The 10,759-nt window shown below is 41.5% G+C and overlaps 1 long non-coding RNA gene across 2 annotated transcripts in view; it reads left to right on the top strand.

Annotated features, from left to right (window-relative positions):
- LOC148366145 (uncharacterized) overlaps positions 1-5,734 on the top strand; it is a 35,410-nt gene extending 29,676 nt beyond the window's left edge. For both annotated transcript variants that reach the window (XR_015850548.1, XR_015850549.1), the window contains one exon: positions 5,653-5,734. This is a non-coding gene — a long non-coding RNA (uncharacterized LOC148366145). The remainder of the gene's footprint in view (positions 1-5,652) is intronic.
- Positions 5,735-10,759: the final 5,025 nt, after the last annotated feature.

Raw genomic sequence — 10,759 nt, forward strand, 5'->3', positions numbered from 1 at the left:
TACACAGGTTACAATGACACCTTCCCCTGATCTGAAACCAACATGCCGGCAAGGGAAAACTCAAAACCTCAACATGAGGAAAATAAGAAAGTTTGAGAAGGGGCCTCACAGGTACTCCCCCCCTTCCACATGGAGAACTTACATCAGCACCTCATGGGACAATAAGGATCTCGTCACTTCCTTTCTTTTAGATGGATCTCAACACGTCGAGGCATGCATGCTGAATCACTTGGCATGGTGAAGGAAATGTCTTCATAATAAAAGGGAAAGCATGTCGCATAGGTTAAGCCATTAGCCGCAACTCTATCCCGCGTCTTGATTTGTCATCGCTAGTAAAAGGAAATAGCGGCCACTGAGCTCTGCGAAACAAGCAAAGCATAACATTTGCCCGGGCCGGCTCTCTTGTGGTTTGCAGGGGAAAGCAAACGATCCCCGAGCCGGGCTCGTGCGCGGCCTCCCCGTGAACTGCTCGTTAATGATAATATCCCTGATATATGCAGCTACATATGGTAAATGAGGGCACACTTAAGGGGAGAAACCACAGGGGCCTTGTTATGCTTTTTGGGCTGTTTTCTTACGGCTTTTTAAGGATGTCCACCTGTTTCCCGTTAAGTCCCTGTGGAGCGTTGCCGTCAAGTGGGAAAATCTGAAAAAGTAGCGCAAAAAGTGGCTTCTAGTCATTTGTGTTCAAGGAGGAGCCTCCTGCTGCGTTTGTTTCTTTGTAGCCTACTGTACGCTTCAACACACATACAAGGAAAATCTGCAAGGTCTACTAGATTATGCTTTTTGAGGTTTTTTTTCAAGGAAAAAAACAATGTTCCATCGAATCTTCTGAGCATTCACACAAAGTCTGTGAGCATGGCTTAGAATATCAATGAGTAACATCAATTCTGTGTGTAGCAACCAAATCAAAAACCTGAGATCAAATCAAGTTACGTTTTTTTTTGGCAATGGTAAAGAATTCTTTCACATATTAATGAATTGACTAATGCACTATTGAAAAGGTTGCATGGCCAACAGACGTCAGAAGTTTTACATGAGATTTCGATTTTTTTTAAAAAGTATCTTTTGTAACATTACGACTAACATTTTCTTGATTAATTAAGTCGGTTGCACAACACAGAACTGTTTTAAATCCAAACTTTTTTTAGTGGAAGTAGTATTGGCAAAAAGATTGACTTGATATACAGAGACCCCTCCGCGCTTTGTTTATTGCTGGTTCACTCATTCCCGCATTTTTAAATGTATAGATTTGGTCTTTGTTGTCATTAATATAATTGTATCATGCATTGCGTTTACCTGGGACAGGTGAAGGAGGGCGCACTCTGTTGGGTCAGTGCAACTGTCTTTGTGCGCGTCCTGAAGTCAGACCAGTTGAGAACCAATGGCCTAGAACACACATCTCGTGAAATGTTAACTTTCAATTGTCCTTTGCTACGTCTGCCTCCACCCCAGAGATTTAAATTTGATCTCCAGATTGTCCAACTTTGAGGCAACGCAATGTAGCGCTTCGGTTGTATCGTATCTCCAGTCGGACACTGCCAAGAGAGCCAAATGCCTTATTTAGTCAAAAACGAGGGAAGGGGGAAGCGGGGGTAGCTCTGCACCTGGTGGCCACAAATATGGATGACACCAAAGAGAAACTCATTTTTCTTTAACGTTTACCAACATAATTAACCTCCGCCTTTCGCGAGGTGTCACCTGATGGCCCCGCCGTCGCTGGCCTCCATCCAGGGGCCTGTCTCCATTCCACCGAGGGCCTTTTTCAGGCGCCCAGCAATCTGCCTGAATATACTCATCCCAGCTGCATTTTGGAAAAAGCATCAGTGCGACAATTCCAGGCATGTCTGCCCTCGTTGCAAAAAACCGGGGAGATGTTTCTCTTCTCGTCGGAGTAAAAATAGCAATTGCGTCCCGTGGACGGCGTGTGAGCCTCAAGATGAATGACGCGGTAATTCGAAGCTTTCCGTGTCATAAAAACAACAAAAAATTCAGGTTGTCGTAAATAACTCGACCTCCGCCAGATGGAGCGGGTATTTCGTCTTTTGAAGACGTTCCAGGTATTGGCGTTTTCTTTGAAAGGAATAAAACAGCCCAAGCCGCCAGAATGTGAAGATGACATCAGGAGGAAGCAAGGAGGCGAGGAAATAGGGGGGGATTTTCCAAGGGGCTCACTGGCGGGAGACAAGAAAAACAGGTTAAGTGTAATGAAGAGATCAGAGAGAAGGGACATATTTGAGAATACATCCAAAATGAATCAAACTACGATCAATATGTGTATAGGAATTTTTTTTTAACATTCAAACTTTCAAATTATTTATTTGACCAGCAACATTAATTTGTCATGCGTTACGCGGATGACACAAACTATATCTTCCAATGGAGGAATCAGCCCCACTAAACTGTGGAAATTTTGAGGCCTGCCTCACTGAGATAAAAAGATCGATGTCACTCAACTTCTTGCGCCAGAAAAAGACCGAAATGTGAGTTATTGGTCCATATGACTTGTTCTCAAACACTGCTCTGAATTTTGACAAAAGTATTATTACCCAGAGTGACTCAGCCAAAAATTAAGTTGTCATATTTGACTCTCATCTGTCCTTTCGAACACACGTTGAGAATATTACTAGAACAGTTTTTTTTTCCATCTTCGCAACATTGCTAAAATTCGCCCTATGTTGTCTTAGTTGGATGTAGAGATTATAATTCATGCGTTTGTTACCTACCGTCTCGATTATTGTGCTGTACTACTCTCTGGTCTCCCGAAGTTCAAAATCAAGAGGCTGCAGCTGGTACAAAATGCTGCAGCAAGGCTTTTAACTAAGACAAGAAAGTTTGATCACATTACCCCGATTTTAGCCCACCTGCATTGGCTCCATGTTAGCTTTAGATGTGATTTTTAGGTAATATTGGTATACAAAACCATGCATGGACTTGCTCCCTGATATCTTTCAGGTTTAATTTCCCCCTATGTTCCGGTCCAGAGCCTTCGATCTGAAAATGCTGGTCTACTAGTGATCCGAAGAGCCCAGAAGAGATCGGCAGGTTCGAGAGCGTTCTCCATTCGGGCCCCGGTGCTGTGGAATGCGGTGCCCTCTGATATTTGATCTGCAACCTCATTGGAACCGTTCAAATCTAGGCTTAAAACACACTTACAGTATATTCTATATCAGGGGTGGCCAACCCCATCCTTGAGAGCCCATATATCCTGTATGTTTTTGGATTTTTCCATTTCATTCATAATCAAGCTAGCAAGCTAAACATTTGCATCACTTGAGTCTGAGGAGAGAAACCTCCAAAACATGCAGCACATGCGGCTCTCGGGGACTGGGTTGGCCCACCCCTGCTATGTCTTATGAATGACCTATATTTTATGTTGACGATATCTGTGTATTATTTGTTATGGCAACATCCATTGCAGCTTGGTCATCATGGAAGGGGGATTATCTCATGTGCTGCCACTTATCAAGGTTTCTTCATTTTCCTCATGCTGAGGTTTATGAGTTTTTCCTTGCCCTCATGTAGGTTTTAGATCGGGGGATGGTGTCATAATAGTCTGTAGTTTGCAATAATCTGTGGTTTGTGCAGCCCTTTGAGACTCCTTGTGATTAAGGACTATACAAATAAACATGACTTGAAAATAAATATATATATAAACACACACATATATATATACATTGCTTTCATGTTTTAAAATACTTAGGTTGATACATTTGCATTCGTTTTACATTACATGGACTAACTTTCTGGACTAACTTTTGTTTTGTTTTTTTCTTTCTCCCATTTTTCTTATTTTTCTTACTTATCATTTTCTTTTTATTCTTTTTTTATTTGTTTCCTTCTTTTTTTCCCCTTTTCTCTCCCTTGTTTTTCATTAGTTTTCCCTTTTGCCCTTTCTATGTTCTTCTTTTAAAAAATGAGAAGAGAATGGTGCTTTTTGGTCACTTTGAGTCTCAGTAGTTGTGTTTTTCCTTGTGCTTTGTAAGACTTTTTTAGGTTGCACTATACAATCCAGCGACATGTAGTGGTCAGATAATACACACTGCCCTTTTCACATAGCAGCCCACACAAATTATGGCTTCATTTATCAATGATTGATTGATTTTCATTGTCTTTTTTTTATGTTTGTTTTTTATGTTTTTAGAATCTGTGTGGCAATTTTTGTTAAGAGTGCACTAGTGTAACATTTCATATCAGAGGTTTTCAGGAGGAACCTCATCTGAACCCGAACTTTTATAAGTAAATCAAGTTAGGAAACCCCTGCTTTAAATGTTCTAAACTTTTCTAGAAAACAAAAAAGGAAGTTAATCTCCACCAACTTTAAGAATAGCCAAAAGACTGTCGGCAATAATTTTTTGTAGCAGATGCTATTCCTTGCCCATCATTTTCTACAAGGGCCAAAAAATAGTCTTTCTGATTTTTATACTGTCAGGACTTCACTTTGTAGATTTTGAACTCTATGTCTTCGGGTGGCCGCATTACATAATGGGTATATACTGTATATGCCACGCCTATAATGTGGCAAGTGAGCGCCTGTTTACATCAAACATCAAACCGCCGCAACTTGTTTGAGGGCAAACTGTGATAAAAGAAAATATTTTGTTGCGTAAACATGAAAATTTGCTCGAAATCTTGTCTAAAATATACTTTGATGACTCTGTTCGGGTCGTCCTCATAATAAGTAAAGGTTTCACTCAAGATTCGAAGCCTGTCTGAACATTTTGCTAACCAAACCAGCAGCACAGAACCAGACAATTTGTGGGGTGAATTGTTACAGCTGTTGGAATTGAAATAGAATTGTATTCATTTATCTACATACCAAAAGCCGTATCTCCCTTATGAAAATAAATCACAATGATGAGCACTAATGGGGTATTTTCATAACAGGTTGGTGGGCACCTCAGCTGTCCTCAGAGGGCACCCAGGTGCCCACACGGTTGGAGACCCCCTATATTAGATGGTGCTGCGCTCAAGGGAACGTCAACAAACTCGCCTTGAGTTTAAACTCTGCGTTTTAAGCGTGTCTCTTAATAGTAGCCATTCCAGGGTCTTTACAAAAACACAGCCTTGGCAAGGGTGGCTAAAGAGAGTTATTTGCCTAGCCTAGCAGTACAATAGCCTGCAGGCTTCTCTCCCGACAGCCGCTTCCCAAACCCGATAATAATCCACGGAGCACTCACTGGTGATCACTATTTCTTTGCGCTCTTCTGACTCTTCAGTGTCCTATTTAATTGAGGATTTTTTTTCCAATGTAACAAGCGGCTAAACCTACCAGTTGTCACCATGCTTTCTGGTTTGTTTTTGGTGAGCACATCGACTTGCTGTTAAACTGTTAGCATACACCAGCTTATCACAGACCGTGATAACCATAACCATTTAGCATTTGCTGTCCGCTGAACACAATGCACGATACAATAAGGAAAATGTAATTCAAAATCAGTGAACCCGCAAGAACCAAAAAAAGCTGTGAACTAGCGATAACTGAAGCGCAAAGTCGGAAGAGGTCTTTGTATATTTTAAAAAAAAATTGCATTTTATTTATTAATAATAAAAGTTTATGAGACTCTGGCGGGACTAATTCAACCCTGGAGGCCCGCCAGAATCTTCCTATGTATGGGGAACACTGAGATAGATATGTTGGATTTTTCACAGGTGGCGAGGGAATCGAACCGTTATCCTGTCGCATAGAAAATGCCCAAAGTTTACAAGCTCGACCTTCGAAACGTAAACAAGGTATGCACTCAAAAAGGTGGCAGATTTTCCGCCCCTAATGGTCAGGTTAGCCACGGTATCAGTGGCAGGTGAGTGCCAGGGGGTCACCACGTGGTCACAGTGGGGGGGCCACCGGGCCAAGTTGCTGGCAACAACTGGGAGGCATCACAAGTGTTTTCCTTCTAGTCATGGTGTCGTTTCACACTGCGGAATCTCACGGTTGACAGCGGACGATTGATTTGCGGGTGTCGGACTGCTACAATGGCGGCTCCACACATGCATCGCGTTTGCGCCCTTTTGACGCTCATTAGCGCAACATCGGAGGGGGTCCGCCTAGCATCCGTTGCTTCCCACTTGCAGGTAGCTGTGAAAAACAGCTGCTTTAAAGGGACATTGTGTATTATTTAGCACCTCCCAGTGTATATGATCTTTTTCTGAACATTTGAGCCAAACAAGGAGAAAACTAATCATAGAAGCAACCAGGAGCCCCATGATCACATTGGATGACCTGCAGGCATACATAACGAAGGTGGGACAATCTTTGAATAAGACAACTATAACTAGTTGTACTCTGAATAAAAATGCCCTTTATAGAAGTGTGGTAAGAAAACCCTTTTCAAAGAATACTGTACCATAAAAAGGCTAGTTAGGCTTTTGCAAGAAGCCACATGGGAGACACAAATAACATGTGGAACAATGTGCTCTGGTCATATGAGACCAGAATAGAATATTTTGGGCAGAATGCAAAGCATTATTTTGGCGTATGATAGACATTGCACATCACCCTGAAAACACCAACCCCACTGTCAAACATGGTGGTGGCAGCATCGTATTCTTATGTTGCTTTTCTTCACCGGGGACTGGAAAGACTGTTAGAGTTGATGGTAAGATGGATGGAACCAAACACAGGGCAATCCTGGCAGAAAATCTTTTGGAGTCTGCAAGAGACCTGAGAATGGGGTGCAGGTTCACCCTCTATCTGGATCACACCAAACACAAAGCGAAATCAATGGAATGGTTTAAAACTCACAATATAAAGTTGCTAAAATGGCCAAGCCAAAGTCTAGACCTCAATCCCTTAGAGTATGTTTGGAAAAAGCTGGAAAATGCTGTGCAGTAACAATCACCAACAAACCTTAAGGACCTTGAGCTGTTTTGTAAGGAAGAATGGGCAAATATTTCCGTTTCAAGATGTGCAAAACTCATTGAGACATACCAAAAGGAAGTTGTACAAAGTATTAATTTAAAGATGTACAATATTTTCTTTTTTTTACATTTGTTCCCACAATGTTAAATACATTTGTTTTGTTTTGACAATTGAGTCACACATGTTGTTTATTCTTAAATCATTTTTTAGTTGTATTTTTTTATCTATAAATTTGAAATATGGCAATACGCCAAAAGGTTCCTAGGGGCCAATACTTTCGCAACCCACTGTAACGATGGCACGGTCTCAAGGTCCGGGGACTGTTGAGATGTTCCATCTGCTGAGGCCTGAGAACTGGCCCCTGTCTACCGCGGCTATAAATGTCAGCCGACGGCAAAAGTCGTAAATGATGCGAGTACAGATGTTTTACGCCGTTTGCTTTGACGCGTTTCCACTCCCTCCATTGGAGCCACAGACTAACAACAACAACATGCTAATGCTAAAAGAGACATTTGTGTTAAAAAAAAGAGCGTACATTTTTTGCTCAAACAAGGGTTTCAAACTGTATTTATCAGGGGCAAGCTGTAGTTAGGGTCTGGGTGAGGTTGGGCCACATTGCAATCCACACAAGAAGAGCTTACCGGTCATTAAATATCACGAGTCATACTAACGGCTACATTCAAATGGCTACATGCTAACGAGCCATGCTAACAGCTGCATGCTAACGAGTTAGGTTTACGGCTCCATGCAAACAAGTTCTGATAACGAATACATTCAAACGGATACATGCTAACGAGCCATGCTAACAGCTGCATGCTAACAAGTTAGGCTAACTGCTCCATGCGAACAAGTTATGCTAACGGGTACATGCCAATGATTCATGCTAACGGCTACATGCTAACGAGTTCTGCTACCTGCTACATGCTTAAGAGTCATGCTAACAGTTAAATGCTAACAAGTCATGCTAATGGCTACATTTTAAGAGCTTAATGGTAACGAGTCAGGCTAACAGCCACACGCTAACAAGTTATATTAACTGCCACCTGCTAAGGGTGTCACGCTTACGAGTCATCTATTCATTAGCATCCACCATTTGCCAATGGTTCAATTTCATGTGCGACAATGACCTACTTAGCATAACCCTGGAAACTTCCCTGGTTACCACGGTGACCCGTTGAAATGAATAGGTCCCGTGCATTCTTAATAGGAAAAATCGAAACCCATTAATTGTCAATGGGGTAAAATACATTTATTTTGAATGGGAATTGTCTAGTTACGTATATATTTGTGTCTAACGCACGTTTTTCTGCGTGTTATACATGAGGTTTTATGTACAGTACTCGTTTTAGGATATCTCATCTCATCTCATCTCATCAGCCGTACCGCTTATCCTCATTAGGGTCGCGGGGGGGCTGGAGCCCATCCCAGCCATCTCTGGGCAGTGGGCAGGGGACACCCTGAACTGGTTGCCAGCCAATCGCAGGGCACACAGGGACAGACAACTCATTCGCTCATTCACACCTAGGGACAATTTGGACCGGCCAATTCACCTGAAATGCATGTTTTTGGAACGTGGGAGGATACAGGGTTGGGTAGGCTTACTTTAACTTGATTACTTTCAATTACTTTTGGATTACTCCAATACCAAATATGCTAATAAAAGACAAAAGAAACTAAATATGAATAAAATGATGACTCACAACACGTGGTAAGCTTTCTCTCCTGGCTTTGATCTATTTGATCTCCGGCAAAACTAACATAAAATGCGACAGAAACAAAATGAAAATAAATCCAAACAGCTTGCCAACATCATTTTTGCCGTTCCATGTATTCCGTTACCCCCCAAGCCTGCACAAAATTGAGTCATTTTATTCATATTTAGTTTCTTTTGTCTTTTATTAGCATATTTGGTATTGGAGTAATCCAAAAGTAATCTAGTTAAAGTAACCCTACCCAACCATGTATATATATATATATATATATATATATATATATATATATATATATATATATATATCTCGCTGACCATAATCACAAATCATTGGATGCAACGGTAACCGAGTCCGGGTTGCGATGAGACTTTATTGAAGTATTCGATTGCTTGGCATGGCCGCGATAGGGCGCCGAATGTTTTGCATTAGCTGTGTGAAGCGCTTCTCGTGACAGGAGATTCGCTTTTACAAGGCAGATATTTGATATTTCATATTTCATTCTGCTATGTGGACGTCAGTACACATGCGAGTGGTGACCCCTCAAAACCAGCCCGTACCCCCTTTGATCACCCCACCACACCCCTCCGTGACTAATTGCTGGGCGGGGAACAAATGAAAGGAATATCGTGGGCCATTTCATGGGAATTGGCTGCTGGTCGCTAGCGGTGTTAATTTCCTCTCCGTGCCGGCAGGGTAAATGGTTTTCTTTATCGTCGCCGTGACAACGCGAGGTCACAAGGTCCCAAGGTACTGCTTTACCAGGAACAGAGGACCTGCAAAGCGCTTTACAATACACTTCACCCAATCAGACACGCACTCACACACGATAGCAGAGTCAGACATGTGAGCAGTGTTCCCTCTAAGCTGCGCGTGTGCGCAATTGTGCACTGCTCGCACATGCTCAGCGCGCAAGAAAATCTAGCCAGCGCACAAAAACGAGGGCTCAAAATTACTAATTAAGAAGAGACTTAAGTCAAAGTTACAGTGCATGAAGGTAAAAATACACAGGTTCCCCTGACGTTGTGTCCTAAATGCGGTACAGTATTTTCAAGTCGAGTCGAAGTAGAACGAAGTTGAGTAAAGTTAGTAGAGTTTGTCGAGAACCGGCTTCTTCGGCTCGGCTCACTAAAAGGAACCGCTCTTTCAGGTCCTAAACGGCTCTTCAGGTTGTTTTTGCTTCTTTAATCCCAACATGACCAAATATTATGTAAAATTATGCACAAAATGACTTAAAGGAAGGGGGTACTAGAACATAAAAGAAACAAAAGGAAGAGAAAAAAAGAAGGAAAATTTAGAAAAAAGCCAGAAAAAAAGAAAAGAAAGAAATGTGGGAAAAAAAGTAAATAGAGAACAAAATGAAAAAAGTAACAGCTCGGAAAAAATAAACACAATAAGATTTTTTTTTAAAGGAATTAAAAAAAAAAGTAGAAAAGTTTGTGTTGCATTCAAATAATTTCCAATTATATCAAGTGAATCTTGTTGCCAACATTGTACTTCCACTAAAAAATGTGATTAAATTCAGTTCTGTATCTTGCAACCGACTAAATAAGCCCCCAAAAATGTTAATAATATGCGACAAAATATATCAGGAAATAAAAAGAAATGGATATCTTGTGAAAGAATTGTTAGAACAAACGACGTTTGTAGGCCCTGCGACCTTTGCAATTGTACATGAGTCAATTCATTCAAAAGTGAAAATGAATTTTGCATTGCCGGAAACTCAGCAAGATGTAACTTGATGTCAAGTTTTGGACATGTTTGATAATGGATTAGTTGCCACACTTGGGATTGCCGTTGCTCACTGTTGTTTAAAGCGTTTCCCACCGACTTTGTGTGAACGCTCAGACCCGTGGAAAATTAGAGGGAACAATTGCTTGACTATTTGCTTATCGGGGGCATTAGGGGTTCAGTGTGTTGCCCAAGGACACTTCGACATTTAACTCAGGAAGCCGGGAATCGAACCTACGACCTCTTTGGTCCCAAGACGACTGTTTACACTGGCTCACACCGTCACTGGATGGAGTCAGAAGGAAGAAAAGGAGAGATGTTTCTTTTCCAAGCGATGTCTTGTAAATCGTGGATTCTGTCTGACATCTACTCTGTCTGTCATCTTCTGTCGCGAAAGACATGCTACTAGCTCTTTCTATTTCTCTTCTTTGAGTCTCCAATCATTGTCTTCTTCCGTTGT

Source organism: Urocampus carinirostris, chromosome 5 (assembly GCF_059441175.1).
Source record: "Urocampus carinirostris isolate Australia breed hairy pipefish chromosome 5, RoL_Ucar_1.0, whole genome shotgun sequence".
Taxonomy (NCBI): Eukaryota; Metazoa; Chordata; class Actinopteri; order Syngnathiformes; family Syngnathidae; genus Urocampus; species Urocampus carinirostris.